At 41.2% G+C, this 14,855-nt stretch overlaps 1 long non-coding RNA gene across 1 annotated transcript; it reads left to right on the forward strand.

Annotated features, from left to right (window-relative positions):
- Positions 1–4,727: 4,727 nt before the first annotated feature.
- On the forward strand, positions 4,728–6,745 carry LOC123646535. The gene is made up of 2 exons (XR_006737933.1): positions 4,728–5,095; positions 6,221–6,745. It is a non-coding gene; the product is annotated as an uncharacterized LOC123646535 (long non-coding RNA).
- The last annotated feature ends 8,110 nt before the right edge of the window (positions 6,746–14,855 follow it).

Raw genomic sequence — 14,855 nt, forward strand, 5'->3', positions numbered from 1 at the left:
TTGACTAAGTGGTGGGAGTGTTTCTGCTGAAGGTAAAAATGCCTACCTACTTCTAAGAAATTTAAACTAAAAACTAACTCTTAAGAATGTAGTTACTGTTTGCACTAGTTCGCTAGGGCTGCCATAACAAAGTACCATAGACTGAGCGACTTAAAGAATAAATCTATTTTCTCACAGATCTAGAGGCTAGAGTTCAAGATCAAGGTGTCAGCAGTGTTGATTTTTTTCCAGTGTTTTTCCTTGATTTATAGGTGGCTGTCTTCTCCCTGTGCCTTCACAAGCTTTTAGTGTGTCTGAGTCCTAATCTCTTCTTATAAGGATGTCAGCCATTAATTGGATTAGGGCCTGTCTATATGATCTCATTTTGTCTTTTTTTTTTTTTTTCTGGGTGGGGGAGACGGTCTCACTGTGTGGCCCAGGCTAGAGTGCAGTGGCGTCATATAGCTCACTTCAAACTTAAACTTCTGGGCTCAAGCCATCCTCCTGCCTCAGCCTCTTTAGTAGCTGGGACTACAGGCATGCACGGCCATGCCTGGCTAATTTTTTTATTTTTTAATTTTTTGTAGAGACAGGGTCTTGCAATGTTGCTCAGGGTGGTCTCAAACTCCTGGGCTCAAGCTGTCTTCCCACCTTGGTCTCCCAAAGTGCTAGAATTACAGTGAATAAATACAGTGATTATAGGAGTGAGCCTCCACCCCCAGACTCATTTTATCTTAATTACCTCTCTAAAGGGCCTGTCTCTGAATAGTCTGGGAGTCAGCACTTCAACATATGAATTTCAGGAGGAGGCCACACAATTCAGCTGGTAGAACTATTTAGTAGAGATTACTCCTTCAGTTCACCAAATATTGATAGTACCAGCAATTGTGCTAGATGCCGGGAAAAATGCAAAGAAAACATAGTGAGTTAACTTTTAAAAATATGTAGTGGAAATGTCAGCCTATATCTATAAATACAGTAGTTTTGAACTCCTGCCTTTAATAGGAAGCCCCCAAAGTGGATCATGAGGCCTCTCTTACGTGATTCTAATCAGAATGTATATGGCTAGAACTGTCCTACAAGTTATGAATATATAGGAATATATACTCTGCAATAATTATGTACTTTTTACTTCTAGAAATAGCCAATTCAGGCAATGACCATTTCTAAGACAAGTGCCACTCCTTGAAGAACAGGTTCAGAAATAATCAAGGACACTGTTAAGCTGTGCCCAACAAATTTTTAATGCCTAATTTGTTGATAATTGAACTGGGATGCTGGTTTAGGTATACTTAGAAGTGATAGACCCACTTTGTTTATAATTTGTGTGATTGTTCTTACATCAAATCTTTTTTCTGTTGTCTATTTCAACTTCTAATGGAAATCCATCACTATTTGCTTTGTGTTTCTACCAAAACAATTTATGCTGACGTGATAAATTCTAAGAACAATTTTGCTGGAATTACCGCATTCCTGAGCCATTCGGTTTTAGAAGGCAGCTATGCTCACCACTGTACCACCAACACCTGAGCCATTCGGTGTTGAGGTAGAATTCCCAACTCTGCCAGTATAAAGAAACCATAAGAAGTTAATGATTCCCAAGAAGATTCCTGTATCTATTTTTTTTCACCCCTATGCTTGTTTTAAGGATAGACAGGGTAACAGGAAAAACTCAACTCAATAGTTCTGTTGGAATAAATTGACCGCTACTAGATTGATAAGCATCTATATCATTGTTCTGTGCCTAAGGTTATGGAATTATCTACTAAATCCCTTGATCCTGAAGAATACAAATATCAAACTCTAAGCTATTAAGAGATTATCCAGAAGAAAGCCGGTATTAACTATATTAATGTTAATGTTGGACAAAGTGCTCTTTAGGGCAAAAGGCGTTATTAGAGATAGAGATTTCATAGTGATGTGTTTACATAATGGAATACTTTATAATAATGCAAATGCACAAAGTGAAGCTAATAAGACTACATGGAAAAGTCTCATAGATGTGATGTTGGACAAAAGACCCCATCTCTACTAAAAATAGGAAAAATTAGCCAGGCATGGTGGTACACAACTATAGTCCCAGCTACTCGGGAGGCTGAGGCAGGAGGATTGCTTGAGCCCAGGAGTTTGAGGTTGCTCTGAGCTAGGCTGATGCCACAGTACTTTAGCCCAAGTGACAGAGTGAGACTCTGTCTCAAAAAAAAAAAAAAAGCCAGAAATACCTACCTAGCTCTCTAGCTTCCTAAGAGGAGACTTTATATATAATATAAGGACTTAAGACAAAAAACTTAACAAAACTTGCTAAAATTCTTAATCATGTAAAATAATATGATAAACCCCCATATACCCAGCTGCAACTAGTGGTAAATTTTGCTTCATCTGTTCTTCCCCCCACTCCCAGGATTATTTTTAAACAAATCCTAGTCATTGTATAATTTCATCTGTAAACGTATCATAAGCCCATCCATATCTAACGTTGCAATTGTTGATTTCATCCTTTTTTTGTTGTAATTTATTTGTTGAAGAAACTGAGCTATTTGCCCTATAAAAATTATAACAGAGGATGTTGGTACCTTGAGACAGGAATCTGCCAACTTCATCTGCCTGCAAATTAATAAACTCTTTCCTTCTCAAAAAAAAAATTATGAGTCTAGGGATCATATATTCAGGGCAACGTGAATCTATGTTCTTGGGTTTTATGTGTGTGTATATATAATGTATGTACATTATATATATACATATAGAGTTTTAGCTTCTATACTCTTAAAATATACACATGCACGTAAATATACACATATATAGATATATTTTTATATATAATTCTAACAATCTGGATTTCGCTAATTACACCCCCATGTTATTTCTTCAATATGTCTCCCTCACATTTTCTGTAAATTTGGAGCTTATTCTGATTCTGGTTTCTTCTTTCCTTGCTTCCTGCCTCCCTCTTTTGTAAGAATACTTCATAGATGGCATTAGGCACTTCCATGATGTTGTGTATTTTCTTATGATGGCAGCAGCCATTGATGATCATTGCCCAGATGCATTAATTTTTAGGGGCTGCAAAATGACAAAGTTTTAATTCTATCATTCCTTTTGCCTGTGGATTTCTTCTATACTAGAGAAACTTCCCCCATATCAACTATTTGGTTACTTTGTGGTAATTTCTATGGGAAAGACAAGATAAACACTTGATTTTTTTCCCCTTGTCTATTGTCAAAATAACTTATTTCCTGTCATCCTCCAAATTTTACATTTTTAAGCCAGTGTTTTTATGGAAAGTTTCAAACACCTATAAAAGTAGACTAGTATAATGGAGCTTTGTTTCCATCCCAACTTAAACACAATTCCTATTCAGTGTTTTAGCTCTATGCTCTTACCCCATTTCCCCTTCTACTGGGAAGATTAATTATTAATTCATTTTATATAGTAGTTTTCAAATGTATTTTTAAAAGTTTATAATGTTTTTAAATCTTTGCCTCATTAGTAATTATACCCTTCAGTTTGTTTTTTGTTTTTTGATACAGGGTTTCACCCCGTTGCCCATGCTGGAGCGCAGTGGCATAATCATAGCTCACTGCAAACTCCTGGGCTCAAAGGATCCTCCCACCTCAGTCTTCAGAGTATCTAGTATTACAAGTACACGCCACCACACCTGGCTAATTTTTTTTTTTATTTTTGTAAAGACGGGGTCTCACTGTGTTGCTCAACCTGGTCTCAAACTCTTGGGCTCAAGTGATCCTCCCTCCTCGGCCTCCCAAAGTGTTGGGATTATAGGCATAAGCCACTGTGCCCAGCCTATACCTATTTTTATTTGCCATTTTTTTCTGTTGTGCCTTTTCTCTTTTTCTTAAGCCATCATGCAGGAGTATTTTCAAAGAACCTACTTTCCACTTGTTTTGATCCTCCAAAATCTGTTTGTTTTTAAGTTTATTAATGGTTTATCTTATTTTTTACTTTGTAGTTCTTTTGCAAAAGACTTCTGATATGTTAATCATGGATGTCTTCTTAGATTGCCCTATTTATCCTATGGATTTTCAATGCACACCTATCCCTTATGACAAAAACAATAGATATGAACTTGAGAGTGAAATAAGGTAGATATAAAAACTTATTTAGGTGGGAATTACTTGGGAGAAAAAAACCACAAGGTTTAAGATAGTCCTGATGGCTCTCTCACCCCCATAATAATAAAGTACCTGTTGTTGCTGTGCTTTAGTGTGGGCTGGTTTGATAGATAAATAGGTTTGTCAGAGGATCCAAAATTGTAAAAATTATTCTAGCCATGCCATCAAGGAACATTACAATAAAGATGTAAAGCGTTCTTGCAGCATGGTACTAGCTTACAAACTGAATCTAAAGAATTTACCTGATTCATTGACATCTCTTGTTTTTAAACATCTCTCAATACGGTCCAATAATAGTGACTGTCAGCCCCAGATTTTCCAGAACAGGCATAGTGTCCTTTTATTTTCAGAAAACTTTTAGTTTTTTTACTTAAAAATACAGTTCCTAGACCTACAGAATTAAGTGTGAGCTTATGTGCTTGGTGTATAACAATATAGTTAGCTGACTTTTAGATTGAATCTACTCTAAATTCTTATGAATAAAGGCATTAAAGATTGAAGACATTACAGAGTTTTAGTGATAACCCTTATTTACTAAGAAGCAACATCATCTTTGTAAGAAATAATGCACTCATGCAGAGACCAGCATAGAGTAGATTGTTGAATAAATAAGTATTTGTCATTTCCTTTCAGCTAATAAGTGTTTGTCATTTCCTTTCAGCTGATAGGAGCTTCTGATGGAACCAGCCCCAAATTCTTTCCCCTGGCAATCCCCATTCTCCACCCCTGAAACAAAACTGCTGAGACCATTATGGATAGAACCCTGGTGCTTCTGGTGACTTTATGGACAGCAACTGGGTTACTACAAACCAACATCTTCTCTAAGCTAAGCTGCCAGCTTGTCAATGAAATATACAGAGAGCTGAGTGGATAGTCACAGAAGGAAATGGAGGCCCGGCCTCAACCTACAAAATAACCCACTCTCCACTCCACTATAGAGCTTTGGGAATCTGGTGACAAACTTCAATAGCACAACTGTCTTTCTGAGTGTATGACTGCATAGATCCATACCCTTACTAAAAATTACTGCCTCTGGTCTATACATTTTTGGGGTAGGCATTACTTCTTCCATGTTGTCCCCAAGAAGCATAGATTTCCCAGATATGGGCAATCCCAAAGAAGCCAAAATAGTCCCTTGCACATTGTGTTAGTTTGCTAGGGCTGCCATAACAAATCACCACGAACTGGATGGCTTAAATAACAAAAATTTATTTTCTCAAAGTTCAGGGGGCTGAAAGTCTGAGATCAAAGTGTCAACAGGTTTGGTTTCTTCTGAGACCTCTCCCCTTGACTTAGATAGCCATCTTCTCCCTGTGTTCTCATGTGGTTGTCATTTGGTCTGTGTGTGTCTGTGTCCTAATGTCCTCTTATATGGGACACAAGTTATATTGCATTAGGGCTCACTCCTATGACCTCATTTTATTTTACCTCTTTAAAGGCTCAATTTCCAAATGCAGTCACATTTTGAGGTGCTGTGGGTTAGGACTTTGTTATTATTCAGTCTTCTCCAGAAAGACAGAACCAGTAGGATGGATGGATAGATGATAGATATGAAAAAGGATGTATTAAAGGAATTGGCTCAGGTGATTATTGAGGCCGAGAAGTCCCATAACACGCTGCTGTCTGCAAGTGGAAAACCAGGGAAGCTAGTATGGTGTGGCTCAGGCAAGTTTGAAGGTCTCAGAACCCAGGAAAGCTGACGGTGTAACTCTTAGTCCCAGGCTGAAGGCCTGAGAACCCAGGGACCTGCTGGTGCAAGTCCTAAGAGTCCAAAGACAACAGAACCTGGAGTTTTCGTGTCCAGGGGCAGAGAAGAAGGGTATCCCAGCTCTAGGAGAGAAAGCAAATTTGCCTTTCCTCTCCCTTTTTCTGTCTGGGTCCCTTGCCCACCCACACTGACAGCAGCTCTTCCCCACTCAGTCCACTGACTCATAAGCCAATCTCCTCTGGAAACACCCTCACAGACACATCCAGAAATAATGCTCTACCAGCTCTCTAGATTACCCTTAATCTAGTCAAGTTGACACCTACAATTAATCATCACAGACTTCAGTATATAAACTGGCTTGGGGGAACACAATTCAGCCCATAATAATAACACATTTTCCCCTTAGGAGCACAGGACCCATCTAAGAGAATCATCAGGACCTTAGGAGCCAGCCTCTCCAAAAAATTCTCTCTTCCTTCATCTTCCTGACTGGGGTCTGTGCTATTTGTGCAGGCAAAAAATATCAGGGAATTGGGACTCAAAGAGTTTGAAAAGTAAAATTCTTAAGCTGTTAAAAATACAATTCTCATACAAAAGATAGTGAGCATGAGTTAAAACTTTAACTCATTAGTGAAGAAGATAGAAGAATGACAAAACTGGATAGAAAAGAATTGGAAGAACTAGGTTGCATAGTGGGGAAAGGAATCCTGAAATAAGATTTCTAACTTAGATATAAAAACAGTTAATCTGCAGGTAATTAAACCATAACATTTGGGATTCTCTACTGGACATTTTAAAAAATCACACCCTTAACAGTTGTCTACGAGCTATTCTCTCACATTAGAGCATCTTAAGTCACACAATCATTTTGTATTATTTCAGTTTTATATACTTTTCCTGCATAAATAAAATTACCACTTAGAATTTAAAACATATTGTCCTTCATCTTGAGTCTCCTTCAACAGCTTTGCCAGCCTCGAATCTTTAAAGAAATTGTTCTGAAGGTTGACTTCTGGCATGACGACATGAGGAGCTCCAGGATGCCTCTCCAGGGAAACGTGAAAACTATAAAAACAGCCATTTAAAGCCTCTTGAAATGGCCCTACGGGCAAACAGCATACAAAGAAACATTTATTCAAGGACATCTACAAAAATGTGGCAAGAAAGTGAAGAGTCTGTGGTGTTTGAACAAAGACAGCTCCCACTCTCCGCTTGTCCCAGCTCCCAGACACACTGCTGCACCCTGGGACATCCCCTAAACAGAAGACTTTCTTCCTGGGAGGAGCAGAATGACAGCTTTTCTCATCCTTCCCCCAGCCACCTGATGCTGAGGCGAAGTCCTGACTGTAATCAACATGTGGGGGCTTCCTCCTTCTGCCCAGACCCCACTCGTGGCATGGAGGCTTTCCTTGGATGTGGCATACTGAGAACACTGGGGCCCTGGTCACTGTCTCCCTGGCTTGTGAGGTGGTGGTTCCAGGCCAAGAGAAGCAAGCCAAAAGGACCCCCACCTGCCCCCTGCTGACAAAGACTCTCTCCTTGCCCAAAATTTAGTCAGCCTCCTCTAAGCTCTTTTCTTGACTAAGCTGCATCCTTGGACCTTCTCCTTAAGAGCCCAGTTTTAGCCAGAATGCTAAGTCAGTTTAGACAGAAGCCCACCCACCCTTGATATCTGAATGTTCTAAAAATCTAATTAAATTCCTCCTCCCCCACATTTGATATCTGATCACTCTGGCCTACCTTTAGCAAGAATCTTGGCCAGAGGCAGTGGCTCATGCCTGTAATCCTGGCACTTTAGGAAGCCAAGGCAGGAGAATCCCTTGAGCCCAGGGGTTCAAGGTTGCAGTGAGCTATGATGATGCCACTGCACTCCAGCCTGGGTGACAGAGAAAGACTCTCAAAAAAAAAAAAAAAAAAAAAAAATCCTGTTTGGTCAGTCTAGCAAGAATTCCCCCTACCCTTGATGTCTCCTCTTCCTATCTTTTCATCTACTAAACCTCCTTCCCCAACCTGCTCCTTGCCTATAAATCCTTACTTGTTCCCTTTTGTATTTGGAGTTGAGCCTGATGTCTCCTATGTGAATAATCTTGACACCTATTGTGATAGTTCTGGATAAAGTCTTCCTTCCCATTTTATAATAAGTGTCAGAATAATTTTTTCTTTAACAACCCCCTCACAACCAGAGAGGCTCAGCCCCTAGAATGGAAATGCCACTTAGAAGCTTACCGTTCTCCTTCTAACTCCAGTGCCCTGCTCAGAGACTGTGTCTGGGGGGAGGAACAGGTCATGAAACAGATAGCTTTTAATCTTTTACAGGGAGACCTGAGCTTGTTTGCAACAGACAGTGAAAAATGTCAAGCCTGAAAGCACTTTCAAGGACAGTGGAGATCTGGTAGAAGGCAATTGGGAGGAGATTCAAGACATAGGCTAAACTGTAAGTGGCTGGATTGCAGGAGACAACAGGGAATACAACAGCTGGAAGAGACCTCCTAGGGTCAGAACAAAAATCAAGCACTGATCTAAAAAACTATTCACTTGGAAGAAGCCAGAATTCAATTGGATAAATTGTGGAGCAATTTATACCCCAGGGCATTGTTGAAAACAGTAGAGCAATCAGCTGATGTGAGTGTGGTTTAACAGCTAGGTGTGGTCAGGGAACAGAGGAAGAGATCCCTACCAAAACCACTGATTCCAGAGTGACAGTGGGCGTACTCAAATCTATAACTCCTGAAGGAACAATGTTAGAGGCTGAATGTGGTGCTGGGAAAATGGACTTCACTAAAATAATCCAGTCATTTACTAAACAAATAAACAAGTAATAGTAGAAAGCTCCAAAGAAAAGGGGAGCAACACCCAGAGCAACTACAATGTATTATCTAAAATATCCAGTTTTAAACCAAAAATTACAAGACATGTGAAGAAACAGGAAAGCATAACCCATATTGCAGAGAAAAAAACCAGACAACAGAAATTTCCTGTAAGAGACCAGATGGGGCCAGGCATGGTGGTTCACACCTGTAATCCTTGCACTTTGGGAGGCTCAGGAGGGAGGATTGCTTGAGCTCAGGAGTTTGAGACCAGCCTGAGCAAGAGCAAAACACCATTTCTACTAAAAATAGAAAAAATTAGCTGGGTGTGGTGGTGCTCACCTGTAGTCCCACCTACTTGGGAGGCTGAGGCAGGAGGATCACGTGAGCCCAGGAGTTTGAGGTTGCTGTGAGTTGGCTGATGCCATGGCACTCTAGCCCGGGGAACAGAGTGAGACTCCATCTCAAAAAAAAAAAAACAAAAAAAAACATGTTTTTTAACCATACTAATATGGTATCAGTGTCATTACTGAGTATACCGGCTTGTCATAGGCCTTATTGGTATGGAAGACAGAGCATTTTCTAAGTGAAGCCTACTTGGTTACCATAGCCAGGGTGCCGACAAACCAGCTTAGCAAATGTACATTGATACTGACATAATGGCATACGAAGTCATAGAGAGGGAACTGCTTTATCCCTAAATTCCCCAATGTGCTTTTCTAAAATGTTTTCTTATGCAACTGACTCAAAGTGTCACTTAAACCCTTCTTGAGGCTTTTTCTGGCGAAGACTGAATATCAGGAAGAAAGAGTTTTCCCTTGGAGTTTTGCAACAAAAATTTGGGTCTACCCCTGACACAAGGAAAAATGATAGCTTGCATTTATCCTGCAGCTGGACTAGCTGAGGTTGGAATGTGTTTTTCTTGGGAACCAATCTCAAAATCTGTGTCCTTTAGAGAATCATCAAGATGAAAAAATGAAAAGACATTTTTCATATCAACTGAAAGAATCCAGAAATGGATTTTTGTTATAAATGTTGAAAGGAACAACAAGGTTGGTATTTGAACCTTTGTATTTCAGATTAAATGTCTTCAGAGCTTCAACGCTATATTCCAAACAAAATAAGCTCAACTGCAAATTAGCCTTTTTTGAAAAGTTTGAATATGTTAGCCTCATCCCAAAGTAGGGCAATAGTTTCTAAATTTAACTAAGTGAATATTTCTTTGGCCACCCACAAACTTTAGCATGGAACTGAAGGAATTTGAACAAATTTGGCATTGGCCTTTAGATATTCACCAAGTTAGGCAAATAAATTTGGTGGTTGTTCTACGTGCCCTCTTAATTGCCATGATGGTCTGGTGCAGTACCTCAGCAACCTACCAGAGACTCTAAAACCTCCAGCAGCCATCCAGTGCTTTGTCCCTGAAGGAAAACAGCCCATTTCATGGCAAGAGTAATGTCATCTTGCAGCGAAATTGCCATGCTAACCCATGTTTCACTCCCACATACCAAGGTGCTCTTGTAGCATAGATAATCTCTCACAAAGAAACAATGCCTGTCGCATAGGCAACCCCTCATAAAAATTCAGTTTCACAAGGAAGTCTGAGATATGACCATCTGCCGATGTCTTTACCCTAAAAGCTTGCTATGTAAAGGATATTTTCTGGAGGGCAGGTGCCAGGATCCACTGTCTTGAAGGCCCTTGAGGCTTCTGTTTGTAAGTCCCTATTTAATGTTTCTTTCTGAGAAACTGGATTTGTTAGCCTCTTTCTTCAGTTTCTCAGCTCTCTTGGCCACTAGGGGTAGGTTTGCACATACCTGCCCATTGCAGAACGGTCTGGTCCTTTTTCTCTTCTTCCCTTGCTATGGTCAGACTCTCATCCCCTCCTACCTCAGAGTTTGCACTCTATCCACTACCCAGATGTTGCCAGTGTAATAATAATAAGAGATCAATAGCCAAAGGCTGCTTAACAGAGATGAAAGTACAGCTAGATAGGAGGAATAAGTTCTAGTGTTCTAGAGCAGTGTAGGGTGACTATCATTAACAGCAATTTATCGTATATTTTCAAATAGCTAAAAGAGTGGATTTGGATGTCTCCAACACAAAGAAATGATAAATATTTGAGGTTAGGGATATACTAATCACTCTGATTTGATCATTACACATTGTATATATGTATTGAAATAACACACTACCCCATAAATATGTACAATTTTTATGTGTAGATTAAAAAAAATAATAAAAGGGCTAGATGCAGTGGCTCATGCCTGCAATCCCAGCACTTTAGGAGGCTGAGGTGGGAGGATCACTTGAGCCCAAAAGTTTGAGGTTGCAGTGAGCTATAAGGATGCCACTGCATTCTAGCCCAGACAACAGAGCAAGAGCCTATCCCTACCCCACCCTCAAAAAAATAACGATAAAAGAAAAAAAAGTGATTAGGCTATGAGAGCTCCTCCCTCACTAATGGGATTAAGGCCCTTATAAAAGAGGCCACCCCAAGTTCTGTAACTTGCTCTTCTGTTCTCTCTTTGGTCCCCTTGCTTTCTGTGTCATGTGAGAGTACAGTAAGATGTCCCCACCCGATGCTGGAGTCTTGATCTTGGACTTCTCAGCCTCCAGAACTGTGAGGAAATCAATTTCTGCTCTTTATAAATGAGCCAAAGCTGCGTGTGGTGGTGCACCCCTGTAGTCCCAGCTATTCGAGAGGCTGAGGCAGGAGGATCGCTTAAGCCCAGGAGTTCCAGGCTTCAGTGTGCTATGACTGTGCCTGTGAGTAGCCACAGCACTCCAGCCTGGGCAACACAGCAAGACCCCGTCTCCTAAAAGTAAGTAAGTAAGTAAATGTCCCAGTCCCAAGTATTCTTTACAGCAGCACAAAACAGACTAAGACCATGATCTCTCCATTGACCATTCTTGCCTGCTTCTTCCACCTCCTCTGCCCTGCTGGCTTTTCCTACCAGCTTTTTACACATGCTTAAATGCCCAGTGCTCCTTTGCTTACTTCTCTATTTCTCCTCTTACCCCTCACTGTCGAACTTCCACAGGGAATTATCTTTGCGTCTTTATCTTCCTTCCTTCGTTAAAGCCCCTTTTTTGCCACATCATAGCAACTCAAAATCAGAACTTGCTATAAAATAAAAACCTACAATCCCCTTAATACAGAAGACATTTACTTTGCATTTGCAGTAGGAATTGTGGCACATATGGCACCAAACATGCAATCCACACAACACGCTTTGGCTGACAAATCCCTGCTGAGCGCCTCCTTGGTCTGGCAGCTTGCTCAGATGCCTTCTCATGCCATATTCTCCACATGCATATTAGTCTCTGCTTTTTTTTTTTTTTTAAATAAAATCAGGTCAGGCGCGGTGGCTCATACCTGTAATCCTAGCCTCCAAGAGGTCAAGGTGGGAGGATCACTTGAGGCCAGGAGTTCAAGACCAGCCTGAGCAAGAGCAAGACCTTGTCTCTACAAAAATAGAAAAAAACTAGCCAGGTGTGGTGGCACGCACCTGTAGTCCGGGCTACTTGGGAGGCTGAGGCAGGAGAATGATTTGAGCCCAGAAGTTTGAGGTTAAAGTGGGCTATAATGACACCAATGCACTCTAGCCCAGACAACAGAGCTGAGACTCTGTCTCAAAAAGAATAAAAGACAAAAATAAGTAAATAAAATAAAATAAAAACATTTTCTATGTTTTTCCCATTCTGAGATTCTGATATGTGTCCCTCCCTAGTTGAGACTCACTGATCTCAAGATAGCAAATGTTTAGGGAAATAGTATTCCTCCTTTCTCCTAAGTAGACTGTGGACCCAGCCTTTTCTGCACCAGTGGCAATGACATCCCCAGGAAGTATAGACGATTGGAATGCAAACACAGCCTTGCAATTAGGGCTTCTCAATGCCAGGTGACCTTTTCCTTCACAGTGGAAATGTCATTGTCATATTTCCCTTTTAATCTGTGACTAAGAATGAATGTCATCACCCACAATCTCTTTCTCTTCTGATTACCAGCCACTGTATAAATAACACAGCTACATGTAATTGAATTTCCAAACATTTCAGACTTATTTAAAGGGAGGCAATCCTTTATTTAAGGAATAGTGGAGATAACACCTGGAGAGGTAACATCTTTTGCATGACCAAGGCACTTCCATCACAAGTATCTTCAGACTGAAAAGAATTTGAAGATTACTCCTGGTAAACCCAGGAAATTATTGGTCATTCATTCATTACATAGAAAGAACTTTAGTGTGTGCGATGGTCACAAAGTCAATAAGACAAGGCTCCTGTGCCCTAGTTAGTGGGAGAAAGATAACTAAGCAGGCATGTATTAAGCATTATAAGAGAGGAGTTTAGAAAACACTAAAGGAGACCAGGCACAGTGGCTTACCCCTATAATCCCAGCACGTTGGAAGGCTGAGGTGGGAGGATTGATTCAGGCCAGGAGTTCAAGACCAGCCTGAGCAACACAGCGAGATCCCATTTCTAAAAAGGAAAATAGAAAAAGTAGCCGAGCATGGTGGTGTGCGCCTATAGTCTCAGCTACTCGGAATGCTGAGGCCGGAGGATCGCTGGAGCCCAGGAGTGGGAGGTTGCAGTGAGCTCTGATGATGCCACCATACTCTAGCCAGGACAACAGAGTGAGACCCTGTCTCAAAAACAAAAACAAAAGTAAAGAACCACAAGGGAAGGGGAAGGAGCCAGAGTAAAGTCTGGACAGGGTGTTAATGATATCCTAGTTAGGAGAGTCTGGGTGATGCTGTGGTAACAGATAAATGTGAAAATCCACAGCTTACCATGGAGGAAAGGTCATTTTTGGGGGTTGGGTGACAACCCCCTACCTTGTAGCTGTACCATCTAAAACACCCAGCCTAGCTCACAGCAACCTTGAACTCCTGGGCTCAAGTGATTCTTCTACCTCAGCCTCCTGAGTAGCTGGGACTACAGGGATGAGTCACCACACCCAGATAATATTTTCTGTTTTTAGTAGAGACAGGGTCTCACTCTTGAGCAGACTGGTCTCGAACTCCCGACCTCAAGCAATCCTCCCGCCTTGGCCTCCCAGAGTGCTAGGATTACAGGTGTGAGCCACCGCACCTGGCTGCAATGGTTCTTAAATACCCCAGTTTTTAAATACCATGTCTGAGAAGTGGCACATGTCACCTCGGCTCATGGTCCACTGGCCAGAATTATATGGCCCTAACCTAATTGCTAGGGAGGCTGGGGAAGGTGGGGGGACAGATATTTGGTGACCACTCTGAATGGGTGATACATTGGAATTCACCTGGAAGAGAAGCAGAGGGGGAAGGAAACAGAATATGCGGAGGAAGAGGAATAAGGGTGTTGGGAGGTTTGGAGGGCGGCAGTGAATAGCTGCTAGACGGGAGGCAAGAGAGGAACTGGGCCTCAGAGTCGGGTGACGATTGCCAACACAATGCTGGGCTCAGGAATTAGGACCTCACCTCCTGGAACTGAGGGACCACTGCCACGCAGTGATGTAGCTTTCATCTGGGCCCTTCCCAGTCCTGTTCCTGACACGAAGCCCCCATAGACCAGCAAGACTCATTTTTGAGCCACCTGTCACCTCCAGCCCCTGGTGCTGTCTCTGAGAAGTGTCACAGCAGGGTGGTTGAAAGCATGGAGTCTGGGCTTTGGCTGCTCAGGTGTGAATGCTCCTTCTGCTGCTTACCAGTGAGACTTTGGGTAAGTTACTTTCCTTCTCTGTAATTTTGTTTCCTCATCTGTAAGATCAGAATAATATTAGTTGTAGCTACTATTAGGTGGTTGTACAGATTAAATGAGTTAATATGTGTAAGGTGCAAAAAAAGTACGTGGCATAGAGAAAGTGCTACGTAACTTTTAGTGGTTTTCTTTATTGCAGCATTTGCCATCTTCTTTCCTTCGGAGCCTCGTTTTCTGCACGGCGTGTGAGATCACATGTGCAACTGATGGCAAAAAAAACCTCCGTCTTCTGTTAATAAAATTTTAGGCCAGAATCTCAGAAGCTGTGGGGCATGCTTGGAAGACCTTTTCCATCTTCCTGAAACTCTAGCATAGATAAAGCTCATCTTGGCGTGCTGAATTGAGCTGGAAGTAATGTTGTCAGATAAAATAAAGGATGCCCAGTTAAATTTGGATTTCAGATAAACAATGAATAATATTTTAGTATCGGTATATCCCATGCAGTATTTGTTACAAATAGTTACAATATTGTATGGAATATAAGGATACTAA

The sequence above is a fragment of the Lemur catta genome, chromosome 10, assembly GCF_020740605.2.
Source record: "Lemur catta isolate mLemCat1 chromosome 10, mLemCat1.pri, whole genome shotgun sequence".
Taxonomy (NCBI): domain Eukaryota; kingdom Metazoa; phylum Chordata; class Mammalia; order Primates; family Lemuridae; genus Lemur; species Lemur catta.